Here is a 19142-nt window from a genome sequence, read left to right on the forward strand (position 1 = left end):
GAAGATTCTAAGAAATTTGAGCTGGTCAAAAAAAAGTTCGACGATTACTTCATCAAGGAGAGCAACGTTGTCTGCGAGAGCGCTTGTTTTCACAAGCGGCAAGAGATGCCTGGCGAGTCAATTGACCATTTTATGACTGCTTTACACGTCTTGGCGGACAAATGCGACTTCGGAGAATTCAAGCAGTGCCTCATCAGGAACCGATTCTTCGTGGGCCTGCGGGATGAAAAACTTTCCGAGTCGCTCCAAATGGATCCCAAGCTGTCTCTCGCAACAGCTCTGGCGAGGGCCCGCCTAAAAGAGACCGTTCAGCAGCAGCAAGAAGAACGTCGAAACTGCAACGAAGTCCACGAATACACACCGTGCAAGCCATGTGAGGACGTCAATGTCGACGCATTGGGCTACCGCAGAAAACCGAAACGCAGCAAGGAAACCCGGCCGACATCAGCTCGTTCCGAGGGACCGTGCATCTTCTGCGGAGGTAACTTGCACCCAAGGACAGCTTGCCCAACGAGAAGCCAGAGGTGCTTCAACTGCGGCCTAAAGGGACACTTCGGCAAGGCGTGCCTCAGAGGGACTTCTCCAGGCTGCCAGCGAAAGGTACAAGTGTCGTCTGTACAAAAGGACAGTGGGGAGGTTTTTTGGGCGTGGTCGGGGTGCCTCGCGCCAAAGCGCGTTACGTTCAGATATTAACTCCGTGCCTGTTTTTGCAAAAGTCGACTCAGGCGCAGAAGTGTCCGTAATTCCAGCATCATTTCCGGAACTTCCCACGAGCTTGTAAAAGGCCGACTAGGTCTTGACTGGCGCTAGCGGTGATCGCCTAAATGTTCTGTGCAAGATTCAGGCGGATATATTTTGGAGGGGACAAACTTCGCGCCAAACGTGTTATGTGGTCAGTCCTTTGCGCCATGCCGGCTCTCGAAGCGTTGGGAGTCAAGTTCGTTGACTCTGTGGCTCACAAGGAACCCAACTACGAAGTTTTGTGCCCTCAGGTTTTCAACAACTTATGCACTATGCCGGGGGAGTATACAATAAGGCTTAAACCAAATGCTGTTCCATTTGCAATAAGCGCACCGCACAGAATTCCTATACCGCTTCAGGAGCCTGTAAAAAGAGAACTCGAGAAGATGGAACAAACGGGCGTCATTCGTAAAGTCGAAGAGCCAACAGAGTGGTGTGCCGGCATTGTACCTGTACAAAAGCACTCGGGAGATGTAAGGATCTGCGTAGACCTTACGCAATTGAACAAGTTTGTCTTAAGAGAAAGATACACATCACATCAGGTGCGACTCAGCAAGGCCTCAGAAGTGCTGACCACGTTCATTACACCGTTTGGGCGGTACTGTTTCACTAGGTTGAAATTCGGGATTACATCATCTCCAGAGTATTTTCAAAGAAGAATGTCTGAAATCCTGACAGGCCTTCCTGGCGTCGTTAACCTGATGGACGATATTCTCATTTTTGGCGACAGCAAAGCGCAACATGACTCTATACTATCGAATGTATTGGCTAAGCTGGCCCAGTCTAACGTTACCTTAAACAAAGCAAAGTTTGTGTTCGGTGTTCGAAGCATAAGCTTTCTGGGCCATTTACTCAGCGAGGAAGGCGTACAGCCGGATCCGGCCAAACTCAGAGCCATTAAAGAGCTGAAAGCGCCGTCTGATATATCGCAATTACGCAGTGTTCTGGGCATGGCCAACCACCTAGGCCGTTTTTCGCCGAATTTGGCGCAAACCACTGCCACGCTACGGGAGCTTTTGCAGAAAGAGACCGACTGGGCTTGGGGCCCTGCTCAGAACACCGCTTTTGAAAGCTTGAAATCTCTTATCTGCTCAGCAAATGCATGACTATGTACGATCCACGCCTTCCCACGATTCTTTCGGTGGACACCTCGTCTGACGGTCTCGGTGCCGTCCTTTTCCAGAAACAACGCAATGGCGAACGCCGGCCGATAGCGTTTGCTTCAAGGTCACTGACGAAAACTGAGCAGTGCTACGCGCATGTGGAAAAGGAGGCACTAGCGTTAACATGGGCTGCCGATAGATTCGACGAATACATAAGAGGTATTGAGGTGATGCTTGAAACAGACCACAAACCTATCGTTTCGTTGCTTGGTAAAATGCCTATTGATATGTTGCCGCCAAGGGTTCAGCACTTCAGAATGCGGCTGATGCGGTATCACTTTAATATTGTGTACGTTCCCGGTAAAAGCTTGATAACGGCGGACGCTCCTTCAAGAGCACCGACGAAAGATAAACTAGCCGGTGAACTGACCGTCTCAGAAGTGTCGTCTTTCGTGAAAGCATGTGTGCAAGGGCTTCAAATGGGTGACAATTTTGTTAACAGAATACGCGATGTGCAAAAGACTGACGTCGTTTGTCAAGCCTTGCTTAAATTGTGTCACCAAGGCTGGCCAAAAAAACCAAAGCTTCCTTGCTACTTAGTTCCGTACTGGCAGGAAAGAGCCTTAATTGGCGAATGCAATGGCATGCTGCTAAAAGAGACCAGACTGGTGGCACCTCAGTACCTAAGAAAGGAAGTACTAAAAAACTACATGATGGACATCAGGGAATCGCGAGAACTAGAGCTTTGGCAAAGGAATTGGTCTGGTGGCCAGGCATCGGCGAACAGCTTGTGCGGCAAGTGAAAGAATGTGTTACTTGTGCGCGCTTTGTCAACCAGAACTCGGAGCCAATGATTTCAACCCCAACGCCAAGTTTCGCGTGGGAACGAGTTGGGGTCGACTTGTGCTTTATTAACAACTGTCATTATCTTGTCGTCGTCGACTACCTGTCACGGTATCCGGAAGTAGCCCTCCTTCCCTCAACAAAAGCTAGGGCGGTGATGGAAAGGCTAAAAATCATTTTTGCACGCCATGGCATCCCGGAGACCGTAGTGACAGACAATGGACCACAATTTTCTTGTACAGAGTTTGATAAGTTTGCACATGATTATGGCTTTGGTCACGTCACTACTAGCCCTAGGTACCCTCAGGCTAATGGGGAAATTAAACGTATGGTTCAAACAGTTAAGCGCCTGATCCTTAAATCTAAGGACCCGTACCTGGCTCTGCTTGCCTACAGAGCAACCCCAGGCATTCTTGGCCCTAGTCCGGCTGAAATCCTCATGGGCCGGCGTCTTAGGACGAGAGTTCCAATGGCGCCGCAGCTGCGTGGTTCAGTGCAGCTACAGCTGCGTAATCTTGCGGCCGAAGACAGTGCCAACAAGAAGCTACAAGCACGGTACTACAACAGGCGCCACAGAACCCAAGAATTGAACTAACTAAAAGCTGGTGATTCCGTTTGGGTAACGGACATGAAGCCTAGAGCAACGGTGCTAGCCACAGCCGCTACACCGCTGCCCTACATAATACGCGCCCAGGATGGGAGTACGCTGCGGCGTAACCGACGAATGCTCAACCACTTGCCAGAACAGAGGAAGGGAGAAGGCAGCTACGAGTTTCCAAACGAAAGTGATTCATCCGAATTGGTTTTTACGAACAGGGAGTCACCCGATACCTTAACAGATTCGTTACCTTCAGCATCGGGGGCTATGACTTCAACTTTAGTACCTTCTGCTTCAGTGACTGTGACCAAGCCTGGTAGAGTGGTTAAGCGACCAGTTCAATACTGGATTGATGAATAAGGTTTTGTTCGTGGTAGATTACCACTCAGGGTTCTTGGTTTTTGTTAATGTGCGGGTGTGCTAAATGTCATGCGCGAAAACCACTTTCATTTTGCAAAAGGGGGGATGTGCTGGAATGTATTTCTCTGCGGCTGAAAGCACGCTCCCGCAGGGCACGCCGAGTCATTGCGCCTGACGCATGTATGGAACCACGTGTCACTGACGTCACGCTGGTTCCACTTAAACCGCTGTGGAAATAAAGACGGGGCTCTTTCCCGTTGCTGGCGTTTTGGACTAGAGTCGCCTCCTGTCTTTCGTCGATCACGCACTGATAGCGGCGGCGCCGATACACCACTGCAGTCGATTTAGGCACCCAGCGGTCGATTTAGGCACCACTGGCCTCCGTGAATCCCTTGGGTTCAGCGGGAGCAGTGGTAAAGCAAACATGCCCGCAATAGGCATTAGTAAGAGGCGATCGGAGGATTGGTGGAAGAAAAGTAGGGAAACTACAAAAGACGGAGACGTACAAAAGCACAGTTCGCAATAGGGGATCAGAAAATTTGGGCGTGGTAGTTCAGTGTTTTTTTTTTCATTGTTTAACCTAAGTAGGTCATTAGGCAGCATAATAGCAAGAGCTTGGCGGCGCAACACACCACCTCGTTCCAAAGGGACGCTCATAACATCCAGCCATCGTTACCGTTTTCATCCCTTATAAACGTTTGCAAAATTTTTGGTGCCCCTGCTAATACCCGTACGTGGTTCCATAATAACCTTTTACTTGCGCCTCTGTTTTTTTTTTGCAACTATCATGCACCCTACTTTCACTTATACATTTAATTTTTTTCTTGCACTAGTTCGCTCGCTACCTTATATTTTCCCGGTACTTGTTCCATCCAAGATAGACGAATGGATGGATGCTATGAGCGTCCCGTTTGAAACTGGGAGGTAGGGTGCGCCACCAAGCTCGATTTCTTTTTTGCGGAATGTCCTACTCAGCCTACTTTCTACAGACTTTCTGAGTCATTGCCTATTTTTTCTGCCGCCAAATCTTCAACCACTTTTTACTGTTTTCTCTTGCAGACATGTTTACTTTCCACCAGCTATTCTTCAATTCATGGGCTTCAAGGAGGCCAGCAGAACCTAAACCGACAGCGGGGTAGGTATCCTCCCATTCTAATAAACCATGTTCCATCGTTCCCTAGCTTTGCCGCAGCAAGCACGTTATTCTTCTTCTTTGTAAGTACTTGATTGATTGATTGATTGATTGATTGATTGATTGATTGATTGATTGATTGATTGACGCGCGGATTGATTGACGCGCGGATTGATTGACGCGCGGATTGATTGACGCGCGGATTGATTGACGCGCGGATTGATTGACGCGCGGATTGATTGACGCACGGATTGATTGACGCACGGATTGATTGACGCACGGATTGATTGACGCACGGATTGATTGACGCACGGATGGATTGACGCACCGATGGATTGACGGACGCAAGGAAGAAAGGAAGGAAGGACGGATATAGTCACGAGGCCACCACGTATGTGTGTGCTTGCCCAAGTTTTGAGTGTGGAACGATGTTAGCTCTGTAATATACTTTTACTTTTGTTTTCCATATTAATCAAGGGAAAAAATAGCTGGCCTGGCTTAGTGGTTGTGTAGCGGACTCCCGCGCAGTGAGCCCCGGTTCGATCTCACCGGCAACTACGTATTTCTTTTCTTTTTCTATCTCATTCCCGGCGATAGTTGCGATGGACACCGGCGGCGGTAACCGCAGGCAACAGCGCCGACCAAAACGGCTTTTAGGAGCCCTTAACAGCTTACGCTGTAACAGCTTTGTTTTTCCTCTTTTGTCGGTGTCGCAGTATGACAGTTGAATCCCCTTACCAACATATATTCATGAGCCTTTGCTGTACAGAACCAACGCAAAGACAGCCCACGTATACAACGCCGTGCAATAAGCACGTTGCTGCGAAAACTCGAAGAGCATCACGCGATTTTGGAGCACAGCTCCTAGGCTCCCTTTCCTACGGTAAGCGGCGGCTACGGCGGTGGCGGCGTCGTAACTGAGTGAACGAGCACAGCGAAAGATTAGAAAGCGAACGCGGAGCGAGAGATAAACGACGCGAGCGCCGAACGACGGAGACCGCTGAGAGCGGCCCCTTTAGTGACGTGCGTGCTACTGCGTCATGCGGACCATAAATTTTTGTAGGAAACTATGATGCGGACTCACCCGACCGCTCGATGCGTACTCGTATGTGGTCTCAGCCAAACCGCTCGTTTCGTACTATCGTCTGCTCACGTCAGCTCTCGCTCACGCTTGTTTCGTTAGCTTGGTTTGGTCTCGTTCGCCCTTATTTCGAGTGTCATGGTTTACGATGGTTTTGTAATATGATTGCTTGCGCGACGCGAATTGTTTAGTACTTTCTGGAAGCTACGCGGCAGCAGCGATTACACTGGAAACTTCGACGAGTCATGTATAAAAGCCGTCGCGCTTGACCCGCAGATCAGATTTTCGACAATCGCCGACTCCGTTACATGTCTCTCGCAAGTTCTTTGCCTCAATTTATCCTCAATTAAAAACACGTATAGAGCGGCGCTCAATTTTCGCATAAAGCAGCATGGTGTTTATAATTATTATTATTATTATTATTATTATTATTATTATTATTATTATTATTATTGCCTACGATTATAGGTATTTGGGCTGCCTTGAGACGCACTAAAGCTAGAACAGAACACAATGATTAACAATAAACGTGCGATAGTGCTACAACGATGGTGAAAAGAATCGCCGCAGGGGTACAACACGAGATTGCTGCACAATGTGCTTTTCATGGGGACGTAGCATGGCTTTTCCAATTAGCTTCCGCACTGGTCCGCAGCGCAGAGGTAGAGGCAATTACACCTGCTTCACGTGTCCAATAACGTCCTCCCCGGCGAACAGCCATCTTTGTTCGTATTTTCGCGAACGCTCGTTCACATGTTGGTTTTTCTGCAAGAGTCGCGTTTATGCCTTTGTGTACGAGAACATGTCCATGAATTTCTACCGTAAAAGGTACTGACATTACTGCTCAAATTTGACGACGCTTTTGCATCTCATCAGCCTATTGGTTTTCCGTGTAGCGTAGCCACGAATGTAGGCCAACGCGACCTTAATCTCGCGTTCCTCATTTCAGTGCTGTGTCGCATATTAACAGAGAGCGTACAAGCCAAAGAGGTCTACACAGCATGATTGTCGATATTTATCGTAATTTGATCTGAAGTTTATTGACTGAAGTTCGGTTTCAAAAGGGTAGATGTTTGCGCGAATTACTACTGCACTTTATTGTACCTCAGCTCGGCAAACACAAAGGGACCAACGCATGCGCTGTTTTTATCGCTCAAGCGGCTTTTTTCGAGGACTCTCACAGACTCCACGCAGACAGCGTGATTCATCGGTAACACGCCCTTTGTTTGTCGTAACTCGCGCCTTGAAACGATTGAAGCATACGGGGGGATACACGCGCGCAGGAACACGTCAGTGCGCATAACTTCAATAGATATAAAGCTGTGAAATAACATCTTGCGTTATACTAGTCTTAGTACTATTGCAAAACACTTTCAGACGTAAGCATGGAGCGCATTGACCTTTTCAGCTTTCGTTCGCTTGCAAAAGTTCCTGTCCATAAAAACAGAAATAAAAAAGACGGAAAGAAGAAAACAATAAAAACGACTGAAACGCTCATTTACTTTCGCAAAAACACAAACAAACCCGTTGACCCTTTCACGCAGCTTAATGCACCCTTGGCGATTGGCCCGGTTTACTCGGAAGCTCGAGAAACGTGAGAGTTTTGGGTCAGATTTCTGCTTTTCAAGACGCAGGTAGGCACCTCGTTTAGCGGTGTTTTATGACAACACAGCAGAGATTCATCATGAGAAAGCGCTTCAATTGCAAAGAGTTCAATGAACCGAGTTAGGTAACACCATCGGAGGGAGCGTTACAGGCGCCTTCGAAACGAGCAACAGATGCCCGATAGCCACGTGCGCTCCATGGGAATATCGCCACCTGCATGCTACTTGAACAGCGCCTTGTGATTACGTCGATTGTTCGAACTGTGCTTGCAGCCTCAGCTTCTGCGCTGAACAAGTTTGTTTCAGAGATCATTATCAGCAGCAGCAGCCCTTTTTTAGAGCGCAGCTCTTTGGCGTCCGTTCCTGGGTTTCGCGTCGTCGTCGGCGTTGTCGTCGGCCCCGTAACCAGCTCCGCCCCCCTTTCATCCCCCCAGCGCTAGCAGCGACCGACTGATACCGCTTTCGTGAGTCCGCTACCGCACTCACGAAAGACGTCGTGCACTTCCTGCAACTCGCATTAACCGTCCATCGATCCACACCGATGTTAGTAGTGGGGTACTTTAATGTTGACATAAAGACAAACAGTAATTTCCTAACACTTATGCGGGAGAACATCCCGTTCCTCTCGCTCGTAACGCGTCCCACGGCTGTGACAACCTCGCGAGGCACTTGTATAGATCTCGTCTTTGAGAATCAAGCATTGGTGTACCAAGTCGAACATATATCAGTCTATTTCTCCGACCACAAAGCTTCCTTCATGACTGTCAAGAACTGTTAGTGGAGTCTTTGTTAAAGGAATACGTGTGAAAAATAAAAAAAAAATTCTGTGATAGCGCATACATGTGTTGCTCGATTTCTTTGCCTCAATCTATCGAAAAGGTGAAACAGCTTATTTGCTGCGCTCAAATTTCGCATTAGGAAGTAACGTAATCGTCGGTAATTTTTTTTTAACGTCAATTGCAGGATGAAAGCCTATCCCAATGATCTCCAATTGCCCCTGTTGCCTCCAATTGCCTCTTGTACTAACTGATTCTAACTTGTGCCCAAAAGTTTACTAATTTCATCACCCCACCTAATTTTCTGCCGTCCTCTTCTACGCTTCTCTTACTTGGAAACCATTCTATAACTCTAATGGTCCACCGGTTATCTACCCTATGCATTACATGGCCTGCCCAGCTCAATTTTTTTTCTCCTATTGTCAACTATAATGTCTGCTATGCGTGTTTTCTTTCTTATCCATACCGCTCTCTTCCTGTCTCTTAACGTTACGCCGAACATTTTTCGTTCCATCGCTCTTTGAGCTGTCCTTAAAGTGTTCTCGAGCTTCTTTATTAACTTTCAAGTTTCTGTTCCTTGTATTATCCCCGGTATAATTCAATGATTGTATGCTTTTCTTTACGATGGCCGTGGTAATGATTCCATAATACCTGCAGTATGCACTCTAACCATTTCTTTTCCTCGGTGATTTTCCTTCTCAGTGTCAGGGTTTCTTGTGAGTAATTTACCAATATAATGAAACCCTAGAGAGAGCCCCTACTGTCCTTCAGAGAGTCTAGGGGCTGACGGGCGATCATAAATTGTCCTTTCCCTTTCAGGCTATTGAGCATTGCCTTTCTTAAAAAATCAAATACCCTCAACATTATTATTATTTCTGTGTGTTGTACCGAAATACAATCAAATGTCGAAAGCTGCCATGCAGTGGCCAAAGCAGTCATTTGCCTAACCTGTCAGATCCGTCTCTCGGCACTTACGGCTAACGCCACACGGGCCAAGACATCGCGTTAGTGAATGGGTAGCAACATCGGTATATAGTGATGGATACCCCAAAACGCCTGCAGGAGACACCCTCCAACTAACAGTTTCGTCCCCACGAATATTGAGTAATAGTTTGTATATCCTTGGTATTCCTTACTGATGCTACATAGGGCGTCCCAGCTAACGTTAGCCAGGATGTTAAAAGAAAACAAATGTTTAAAAAAATATTGTGCTAGGCACGATTATAAGACGCGTTATTCAGTAGTCAGACCTCTGAGGACTGAGTACCGTACGTTTTATAACATTATCTTGCGTTGTCTCTTTTTATCATCTTCTTATCTTTAGACACCTTGGCTAACGTTGGCATGGACACACAGTATAACTCGGCAATCAAACATACCGCAATGCACTGAAGCTTTCTTCACGATTTAACGTAGATAACCTATTCCTGTGTGCCTAGGTAAATCTTAACGAAAAAGTGCGCGAAAAAGATGTAGACGAGAAAGAGAAAAACCACGAACATGGGTGTTTGTCTCTTTTTCATCTACGTCTTTCTCGCGCACTTTCTCGTTGAGATAGAACCACACCAACTCGCCCACCTCTAAATTTTGACACATAGGTAAATTTCCTAATTTAAAACATTCATCATGGTAATGTTACGAAATTGGCACATGTCTTTTATTACAATTACACGTTTGCATATTGGTTTATCTTTTTCAGGAGATGGCCAGTTAACAAATTTTAAACGTTGTCCCTCAGCGCAGGAAGTGCCTGCATGTATCGAAAGCTTCTCCAATATTTTCGATGGTTCTATCCGTTCTCTGCTGTCACCGCACCTTGTGTAATCAGAGCGCATGCGTGACGCGAATTATTTAGTACTTTCTGGAAAACACGTGGCCACCAGCGATTACTCCGGAACCTTCGCTGACTCATGTATAAAAGTCGATGCGCTTGACTGCAGATCAGATTCCGATGACCGACTACTTTGTTCGCCACTATCTTTGTGCTTTGAGTGTAACTTGCTTTTGTAGGCACAGGTTCGCCCAATAAAAAGTCAGTCATTCACACTTTTGCTGCTGTGTTCTTCCGCCTCACTACTAGGTGAAAACATCAACCTATATCTGTTTTACAGTGCAGTAATATCTCATAATAAATCTAACCGTAATGTTTTAATTTCCTTATTCTGAAAATTTTATGTGAATTTAAAGTTCAGGTCCTATATCAAGATTTCGAGATCATGCCCTCACTAGAACCCGGCATTTTCTCTCAAATGTCATCATTTGAAAGTGGTTTTTGTCGAGTGAGTGCACACGCCATTGCAATATTTAAGCGATGGTCAACCGCACGGCGTGTTAGTTCCATACATCGGCGAGAAGCGGTGAGGTCGACAATGCGGCCAAAAGCAAACAACACTTGCGAGTGAAAAGCTTTGTCCAATTCTGCTGCAGCTATAACGCCAAAGCTGAGTTATTTAATACCGGCAACTGTCACTTCGCCGTAGCCTTAACATAGTCAATCTTGTGCATTGAGATACCAATAACACTGACGGAAATTTAAAAAAAAATCAACTGGCTTGAACGAATATACGAGTATTTCCACATACCTTTTGTTTTGATTCCGCCTACCAAAAAGATCAATTGTAGTGATTCTCGTTATCATAAATATGATAAAAAGTTTTCGCGATCCTCGAAGCAAAAAGTGGAGCTATAGCGTCCCTTCTCGGCAACGTGCTTCTTGCTTCCTTGCTTAACTGCCTCCGCGACTGTGTTTGCGAGGACTTTTTCCGTACCGCGAAGGCTCCTCACGAAGTGGGCTAAAGTGTGCGGTGTGTGCAGTGGCGCGTTGCCCGGCTGCCCGCCACCCTGCCCCCCGGGTGCAAAACACGAGTCAGGGGTGAAACCCCGCAGATAATAGCGAACCACATAAACAAAAAGCAAACGGAGGGGGAGAGCTCACAACATAGGGAGCATCAACAATAGAGCTGAACTGTGGAAAAGCAATGGCGCGTAACGCCTCCTTGGTGTACCTCTCTTTTGTTTTTCTTCCGTCTTTTTTAGCAGCTAGCGGTGCTTTGTGTTTATCTATCTGTTGGGTGGCCCGCGAAAGGCTAGTTGAGAGAAAAGCAAAGAAATGCAGCCAGAAGTGAACGAAAACATGCGTGTGCGTTGGACGTAGCGCTGCCCCCGGTTGCTGGCCCACATGATGGAATGGTGTGCGCTGTGAACGGACAGGTACTGGAAGCTATTACAACTCCAAACCGCGCTAAAGCATTTTTTTAATTCAGTGTTTCTTTTTGTGTGCTGTTTCACGGCGCGTTTTTCAGCAGAAAAAAAAACAATCATAGCGCAAGCAGGGTGTATCTCATTTCTGTTTTCTTTTTTTTTTTTACTTTTCGAACTCCAAGCCCCGCAATAAGGTTAGAGTGCTTCCAAAAAGCAAATAGGTTCTATTTTTTCTGCGTTATTACCTCGTAAAAAATCCCGGGGACCTGTGTAGTCCATGGAGCGGATTAAAAGCATGAATCAAGCGACTACACGAAAGCACTTGCTGCAACCGCCTCACCCAGCCTGCTCTGTCAGCGTCAAACTTTAGGACAAAGTTAACTTTCGTAGATCAATAAAACTTGAGATTGTCCGTGTCGATACCCTCTCGTCCTTGTCTGTGTTTGGCACAGCCCCTTTTCTTAGGCGTAAACTTTTGTGCAGAGGGTTTAATATGTTAGCTCATAGTGTCGTATTGGTCTTTCTGAAAAGTTTTCTTGTGAGACGAAATGAAAAAAATTTCAAGAGCAGTTATGTCAACTCATCATGTTTAGCACCTTGGTGTAATTCTGACCGCCAAGATATTGAACATTGTCTAGGTTCTCCGAGATAGTCGTGGGCTTATACACTGTATTTAGGTGCAGGGAATATTCGTTTGTGGTTTTATACCACTAACGGCTAACTTCGCAAATTAGCAAGAATATTTATTTATTAGGCGTCTCCTGAAAATTCGATTTCTAAAACAATTCTTTCCATGCTAATGTCACAAAACCATCACATTCTCTTTCCAATGACTGACTTGAATCCTCCATTTACAGTGCTGTCATCGTATTATAAATTTCTTGCATGTTGCAAGCAACTTCGGGCCTGCGTTCACATCTTCTCCTTTGGCTGTGATGCTGGAAGCAAGTAACAGAAATCGATATCAATCCTTCGGTAATTGCTGATGAATCATTTAGCGTGCCTCAGTATTGCTCCGAAACTTGCCTGGACAATCATTGTCTGCTTCAGGACTTCCCGAAGACGGGGAGTGGAGTACTTTCTCTGCCAGTAATTCTGTGCTGTACTTCATCTTCTGGCATTCGCGACAGTATGAGGTGATCAATAGCTACTATGCTTGCAACGCGCTTACGCAGTTATTGCTCAAGGCTATAACCGCTAAACCATATAAGGACAAATAGCCTGGCGTGTGTTCCCGCAACAAATACGTACACGTAGAAGCTGATATTCACCACATAATTAAAAAGAAAGAAGGAAAAGTCTGCGACGCGGCAAAAACAACTGGGTTATATGAGCCAACACTCGGAAAATACAGCAGTAGCTTTGTAATCTCCTCAATTGTTAGTAGTAACTGAGTAACTTCTAATAACATTTACAGCATCTATTACAATAGTGGGCGTTATAAAGCATTTCCACCAGGCAATGTTCAATTGTTGGCGACGCATTGTTTTATAAACGGGCTAGTCTACTTCATCAGAGAATAAGAGTGACCACGCGGCGTAGCATGCCGCAGCTCAATAAAATTGCACCGCAGCCAGTTTCAGTTGCACAGTTGCCTCGATATAGCTTTAAGTACTGCATGGGACGACCGAAGATCGCTTCACACCCACGCCATGCTCTATCTCCGCTAAATAAATAGTATTGGCATAGCAGTACGCTGCAGCGACATGCTGCTGCCATGTACCGTGCCGAAAGGGCAGGTATGCGCGCGCCAGGGCAAATGCGCATAATCGCACGACAGCCATTGTAGATCACGGAACCACGCATTTCGTTGTGTTAAGGCATTCTGTCGCGTTTACTTGTGACGTTATTTGACATCCGGATAAGCATCTCAGCGCTGACATCTTTCGCAACAAATGAGGCAAATCGCTGAAAGTAAACATAGACCTCTGCCTTCGCGGAAACAAAAACCGTGGAAGTACAAGAAACATGGGCATGTCACCTTCACGGAAAAAAAAATACTTTTCTTTTTGTTCGGCACTATTTGTTCAGAGTTCAAAGTTAAAATTTTTCCCCGCAACCTTTCGAAGAAATAACGTTACCAGCATTTGCAACCTTTTCTATCGTTCCCACTTTCTGCTAATAGAAACCGAACCATGACAAATTCACTCATAGAAACAACAAAATATGCGAATCGAAGGAACCACTTTTCGGCACGACCGTCTCGACGAAGCACATCAGTGCTGCCTCAACTCTGCCGTCTGCTTTACTAGCACGAAACATGTTCATTAGTCGGAAAACTTCCAGAAGGCCAGATATCAGAAAGAAACTGCTGTTATACGCGTGGTCACATTCCGTCTATGTCCTCAGATGTAGAATCGATGAGCTCACATTTCTTTGGATTATGTCATACTACAATCTTCATTGAGTAAAGAAATTGTATTGATTAATTTCTGCAGTTTTAGTATTCCGAGCCCGAGAAACCACATATCTGGGAACAATTTAATTTTGAAGATAAAGAAGTGCTCCTTCACTTTCTCCATTGTTGCCGTTGGTGGTCACTCTTATGCATTTTAATCAGTTCTACGGACAGGTCCAGAACGTCGAGCACCCGCAGCAGAAATAGTAAGACAATTACATTTCCTCCGCAACGGTTTTCCATCTCTGTCACCGCGATAGTGGCAGCGATGAATAAAAGATGTCCCCTCTCGCGAGGCACGTAGCAACTTGGCTTGGACAACAAAACAAGGCAGGGAGCAGGCAACGTGGCTGTGTGAGAGCCATATTGTTCAACACACCTATCAGGAGCCTTTCGCTTCGTACGCGCTTTGTGTGGAAACGTCGCGACGAGCACGAGGAAACAAACGAGCCGGTGCGGTGCATTTGTCAAGAGCTGTCCCGCTCTCCGAGGCACGCACTACCTGCTTTCGCCTTTCACTTTGAATCTCGCTTTGCTACATCTTTTTTTTTCATTCAGTATCCACTCGTGCAGTTAGGAACTGGCCCGTTCAGCTAGCGTAGTGCGCTGGTTCTGTATCTTGGAACTGGTACTACTATGCAGCATTTCTTCGCAATTTTTTTATTCAAAAAGAACAATCGTGAGAAATCGACTCAACTCCTGAGTCTCCCCACTTACGTGAATTTCATTTCAGTGCTTGAGTGTGTCTACTTGATTTTACCTTTTCACTGCTCTTAAACCGTCCAAAATATTCCGCAGAGCGCTTATATTTCTCCTAAATTTGCGCTCTCTTGGTTGTACTCAATCGTTTCGAGATCACTTTTTATAAAAACTGTACTGCGCTCCCTGCGTTCTCTACTGTATAACAGTGCTGTCTTTCATACATTAACGATAAGATATCCATCTTTTCGTTCGCACAGTTTATCGCGTTTTTCCTATTTATTTTATCACGCGTTCGAAGGTTATGATGTTTTAGTCACCTGTTGATATAATCAGCGGATAACCGCATGATATAATTGAAAATGCTTCTAAAAAAACTCAAGCATAAAGCTTTTCGTCTTTTTCTCTTCTACAACACCACACTTTACCATCGCGGTAAAAAAATATTTGCCTTCACAGTGCACGCACACTTCACCTTCACACCCATTCTCGCGCATGGGCAGAGGGAAGCGAAGACTATAGGACGGACATATACGTTCTATAATTAACTGGTGAGATAAATTAACTAATAACAGAAAACAGCCCAATGATGTCATTTTCTTATCACTGGTGACCAAAGAAGCCTACATAACATGCGCCACAGTGCGCTATAAGGCCACACGTAGCATGCTTACGAAGTTCCGCCGATATGCAAAACAATATGCATAACATCGAGTACAACATCGCGGACGCAAAAAAAAAGAAAAAAAATACCGGCAGTAGGCATCTCACGGTGTGTGTCCTGTGCGTTTCCTTCTTCGTCCGTTGTCGTTTGCGTGGTTACATAATGCATTCGAATTTCGACCACCAACTAGCCCACCTTTCCCTGTTACATATGTCACGATGAATGTCTACGTTAATGAGATTAGCATAGAATCACTGTAGCGACATACCGTATGGCCACCGCAGAGACGCGTCATGCTTGAAGAGCGTATGCAACCAGGCCCCTCTCTCGCGCTTCCCACTGTGCACGATGCGCCATCTGGCGGCACCATCTCGAAGTCCGCTTGTGGTGCAGGCGTGAAATAGTTCATACAGACAAGATTGTCTAAATATATGTGACACAAGTTCATTTCCACCGATCATCTGGTGCATCACTCAAGAGCGGCACATGGCAAGTGACCCAAGTTGGTGTCGAAGATCTTTATTTACGAGCGGCACATGTGGTGGTGGTGGTGGTGGTGGTGAATTGTAGCAACAGGCGGGTTTAGCCTGGCGAACAAGGCCGGCAATTGCTCCGCCCGAGCGTCTCACACAATACCGCTGAAGGGTTTCACCATATGTCCATCAGACCGGTCTCCCTTAAAAAGTCGATGAGGAGACGTGAAGTTTCTTTGCGGGCTATAACTGATCCCTCGGGAAATATAAGGTCTTGCAGGCGTGCATGCGGAAGGTCCTTGTTTTGCAGATTTTTCAGGAGAGTGTCTCTTTCATCTTGGAATTGCTGGCAGGACCACAAAAAGTGCTCAATGTCTCCTGTCTCGTTGCATGCCGTACAGTTCGGAGAATTGATTCGCCCCGTTTTAAATAACCAGGCCGGTGTATAAGCAGATCCTGTCCTTATTCTATATAGAAGTGTGACTTCCTCTCGGTGCAATCTCTTGGTTACGCAGGGCATATGCGGTGGAATCCAAAGCGACGCAAAGTGATTTCGAACGTCAGATTTTTGCACTTGATTACTCTTTGGAGCCTTGATTTTGGGAGGATGATAGAGTGCTGCGTATGCAAGCGCATCAGCTTTTTCGTTTCCTGAGATGCCAATGTGGGAAGGAATCCACTGAAACTTTACGGTGAAGCCTTTGTTGTTGAGTTCTCTCACGATGGCTAGTGATTTGCGTGCGAACTTGAGGGATGGCAAACCACGGTATATTTGCTGTAATGCGGCCTTTGAGTCCGTAAGGACCACCACATTCTGTGGAGGCAAAGTCTTTAGTTTGCGCAGAGCAGAAGCGATTGCTACGCCTTCCACAACTGTCGACGAGGCTATACAGTCCAGACGGCCAGACCACGTATATCTTAGAGAGGGAATATAGAATGCAGCTGCACAGCGGTCTTCGTCTGCCTTGACAGAGCCATCTGTGTATACTTGTAGGTGATTCGGGTAAATCGTGCTCAGGTGCTCCAGGACCAATGACTTGGCTTCTGCAGATGGAATGCAGCTCTTTGATTGCAATCGTGGTACACCTAAGTTGCATGTGATGTCTTCAAATGTCCAGGGTGGTTCTATCCTTTCCCTCTGTCTCGAGCAGCGCAATCCTAATACGCGAAGCGTGTTCAATGCTGCATAAAAATGTGAGCGTGGCCTGTTACCTATACGTCTTAAGAGGGCTCTACCGGGCGTAGACTCACTCAATCGTAGGAGCTGGATCATCAGAGCCTGGGAAGCCTGAAGTCGTAGAGGGCGTGTCTCAGCTTCGTAGAGCACTTTCTCGTTTGACGCTCGCTGAGGGACTCCAAGGCAAAGTCGGATACCTTTTCTGTGGATGGCTTCTAAGCGCTCGTATTGGCTGTCTGAGGGTGACATCAGAGGTAGCTGATACAGGATTCGACTGGTAACCAACGCTGTATGTAGTCGTAGCATCGACGTCGGGTGGTTGCCCCAGCGTATGCCAGCGACTCGCTTGAGCACGTGTAGCCTGGGTGACGATGACGCCACAACGTGGTCAACACCGCGGCGCCAGAGTAGCCTGTGGTCTAAGGTAACGCCCAGAAATCGGACGTTGGTGACTTGTCGAATCTGGTATCCGTCCAAATTCAGCGTCAAGCGTGTAGATTTTCTTTTCACTCCAGGAAACAGTACGAATGATGATTTCTCTGCTGATAGTGATAACCCAATCGTTGCCAAGTGGCCCTGAATGGCTTTTACTGCTCCCTGGGCTATTCGTGCAAGGCGGCGATGCTGGTAGCCGGAGACCCATATGCAGATATCATCGGCATATATGGATATCTTCACTGGTGTTCGATGGTTTAGTACTCTTGGGAGGCTACTCATGGCAATGTTAAATAATAAGGGAGATAAAACACTCCCCTGTGGCACACCGCGAAATATACGTATTTCATCACTCAAAGTGTCGTCAAGACGAACTCTGATGCGACGGTCATTGAGGAACGTATGTATAAAGTGCAAGAGATGCCCCGTGACGCCTATAACTTGCAACTCGCTGATGATGGCTCCTTGGGACACGTAGTCGTAAGCCTTAGAGACATCCATGAAAACAGCAAGTGTCGACAGGCCATCCGCACTGTAATGTTCTATGTGGCTTAGCAGGTCCAGCACATTGTCTTGAGCGCTTAGACGCTGCCGAAACCCAGTCATGCACGATGGTAGTTTTCGACCCTGCTCGACATACCAAGTGAGTCTTGTGCACGCCATCTTCTCCATTAGCTTCGCTGCACACGAGGTCAGTGATACCGGTCTGTATGAGTCCAGAGCTGCAGGATTCTTTCCAGGCTTCAGAACCGGTACCACCCATGCTACCTTCCATAAATGTGGAATAGCCCCACTGGCCCAGACATGGTTAAAAAATGCCAGCAAATCACGCCGTCTCTCAACCGGTAGATTAGTCAGCATCTGATTACTGATAAGGTCAGGTCCCACCGCACAGCGACGTCGTAGGCTGCTCATAGCTAGTTCCAGCTCTCTGAGTGTGAAAGGAGCATCCATTAGAGACGACGATAGCAGCGGGGGTGGGTTGGTTGTGCCGGCTGACCTTCCGGAAGAGTATATTTCAGCGAAGGCATTCGCAAGACAAGCGAGTGTCTTGCCTAACTTCAATGCTAGGGCTTCAAATGGCTTGTTTGGTAGAAAGGTGCCAGCAAGGTTATTAACGACCCACCATATCCGTGGAACTGGCGTGAAGACATAAGCTTGCACAAAATGATGCCCATTGATCTCTTCTTAGTTTCCTTGTATAACGTCGAATTACTGCGTTAATCATGTTATATATAGTCTTCATTGGTGGGTCGCCCTTCGTCCTCATCAGCCTCCGTTCCGCTCTTCTACGGGCAGCGCATAGATTTTTGAGCTTTAGATCCGGAGCGGGGAAGTGGTCGGGTAGCTTCAGCTCAGCGGTAGCCCATCTTTTGCTACGTAACATGTCCGCGAACAGGTCTCCAGATGATTCGCTTAGGCCGTCCCTGTACGTATCCCAATGCGTCACAGGACAGGATCTGCGGCCGTTGGTTCTATATCCAGCAATGTTAACGAAGACAGGAAAATGATCACTGCCCATTCTATCTTTACTAGTCGTTGACGATGCGAGGATGTCCGTTGAGTGTAACGTCAAGTCAATGACACTGTAAGAGGCCGGTGGTCGAAAAAACGTTGGCTGTTTGTCATTTGCCACGCAGAGTCCCTCGGTGTTTAAAGCACTAACAATTTGCTTTCCACGTGCATCAATCGCCTTGTCGCCCCAGAGAGTATGGTGCGCGTTGAAGTCGCCACATATAATCCTAGGAGCTGGGCAGCGGCTGCAGAGGTCTCTTATAAGTTCTCGCATCGAGACCTTCAGGCGAGAGCTCACATACACGGAGGCCACGCTGAGGCTTCGGTTTCCGAGCCGCACTT

The 19142-nt window shown here is 46.7% G+C and overlaps 1 protein-coding gene across 1 annotated transcript in view; it reads left to right on the forward strand.

The window, feature by feature from the left end:
• Nucleotides 1-460: 460 nt before the first annotated feature.
• LOC135916337 (uncharacterized) overlaps nucleotides 461-19142 on the forward strand; it is a 415240-nt gene continuing 396558 nt past the window's right edge. Inside the window, exons 1-2 of the mRNA XM_065449670.1 lie at nucleotides 461-600; nucleotides 4705-4780. The gene's annotated coding sequence lies outside the window, so the exon portion shown is untranslated. The remainder of the gene's footprint in view (nucleotides 601-4704; nucleotides 4781-19142) is intronic.

The sequence above is a fragment of the Dermacentor albipictus genome, chromosome 5, assembly GCF_038994185.2.
Source record: "Dermacentor albipictus isolate Rhodes 1998 colony chromosome 5, USDA_Dalb.pri_finalv2, whole genome shotgun sequence".
In the NCBI taxonomy this organism is placed as follows: Eukaryota; Metazoa; Arthropoda; class Arachnida; order Ixodida; family Ixodidae; genus Dermacentor; species Dermacentor albipictus.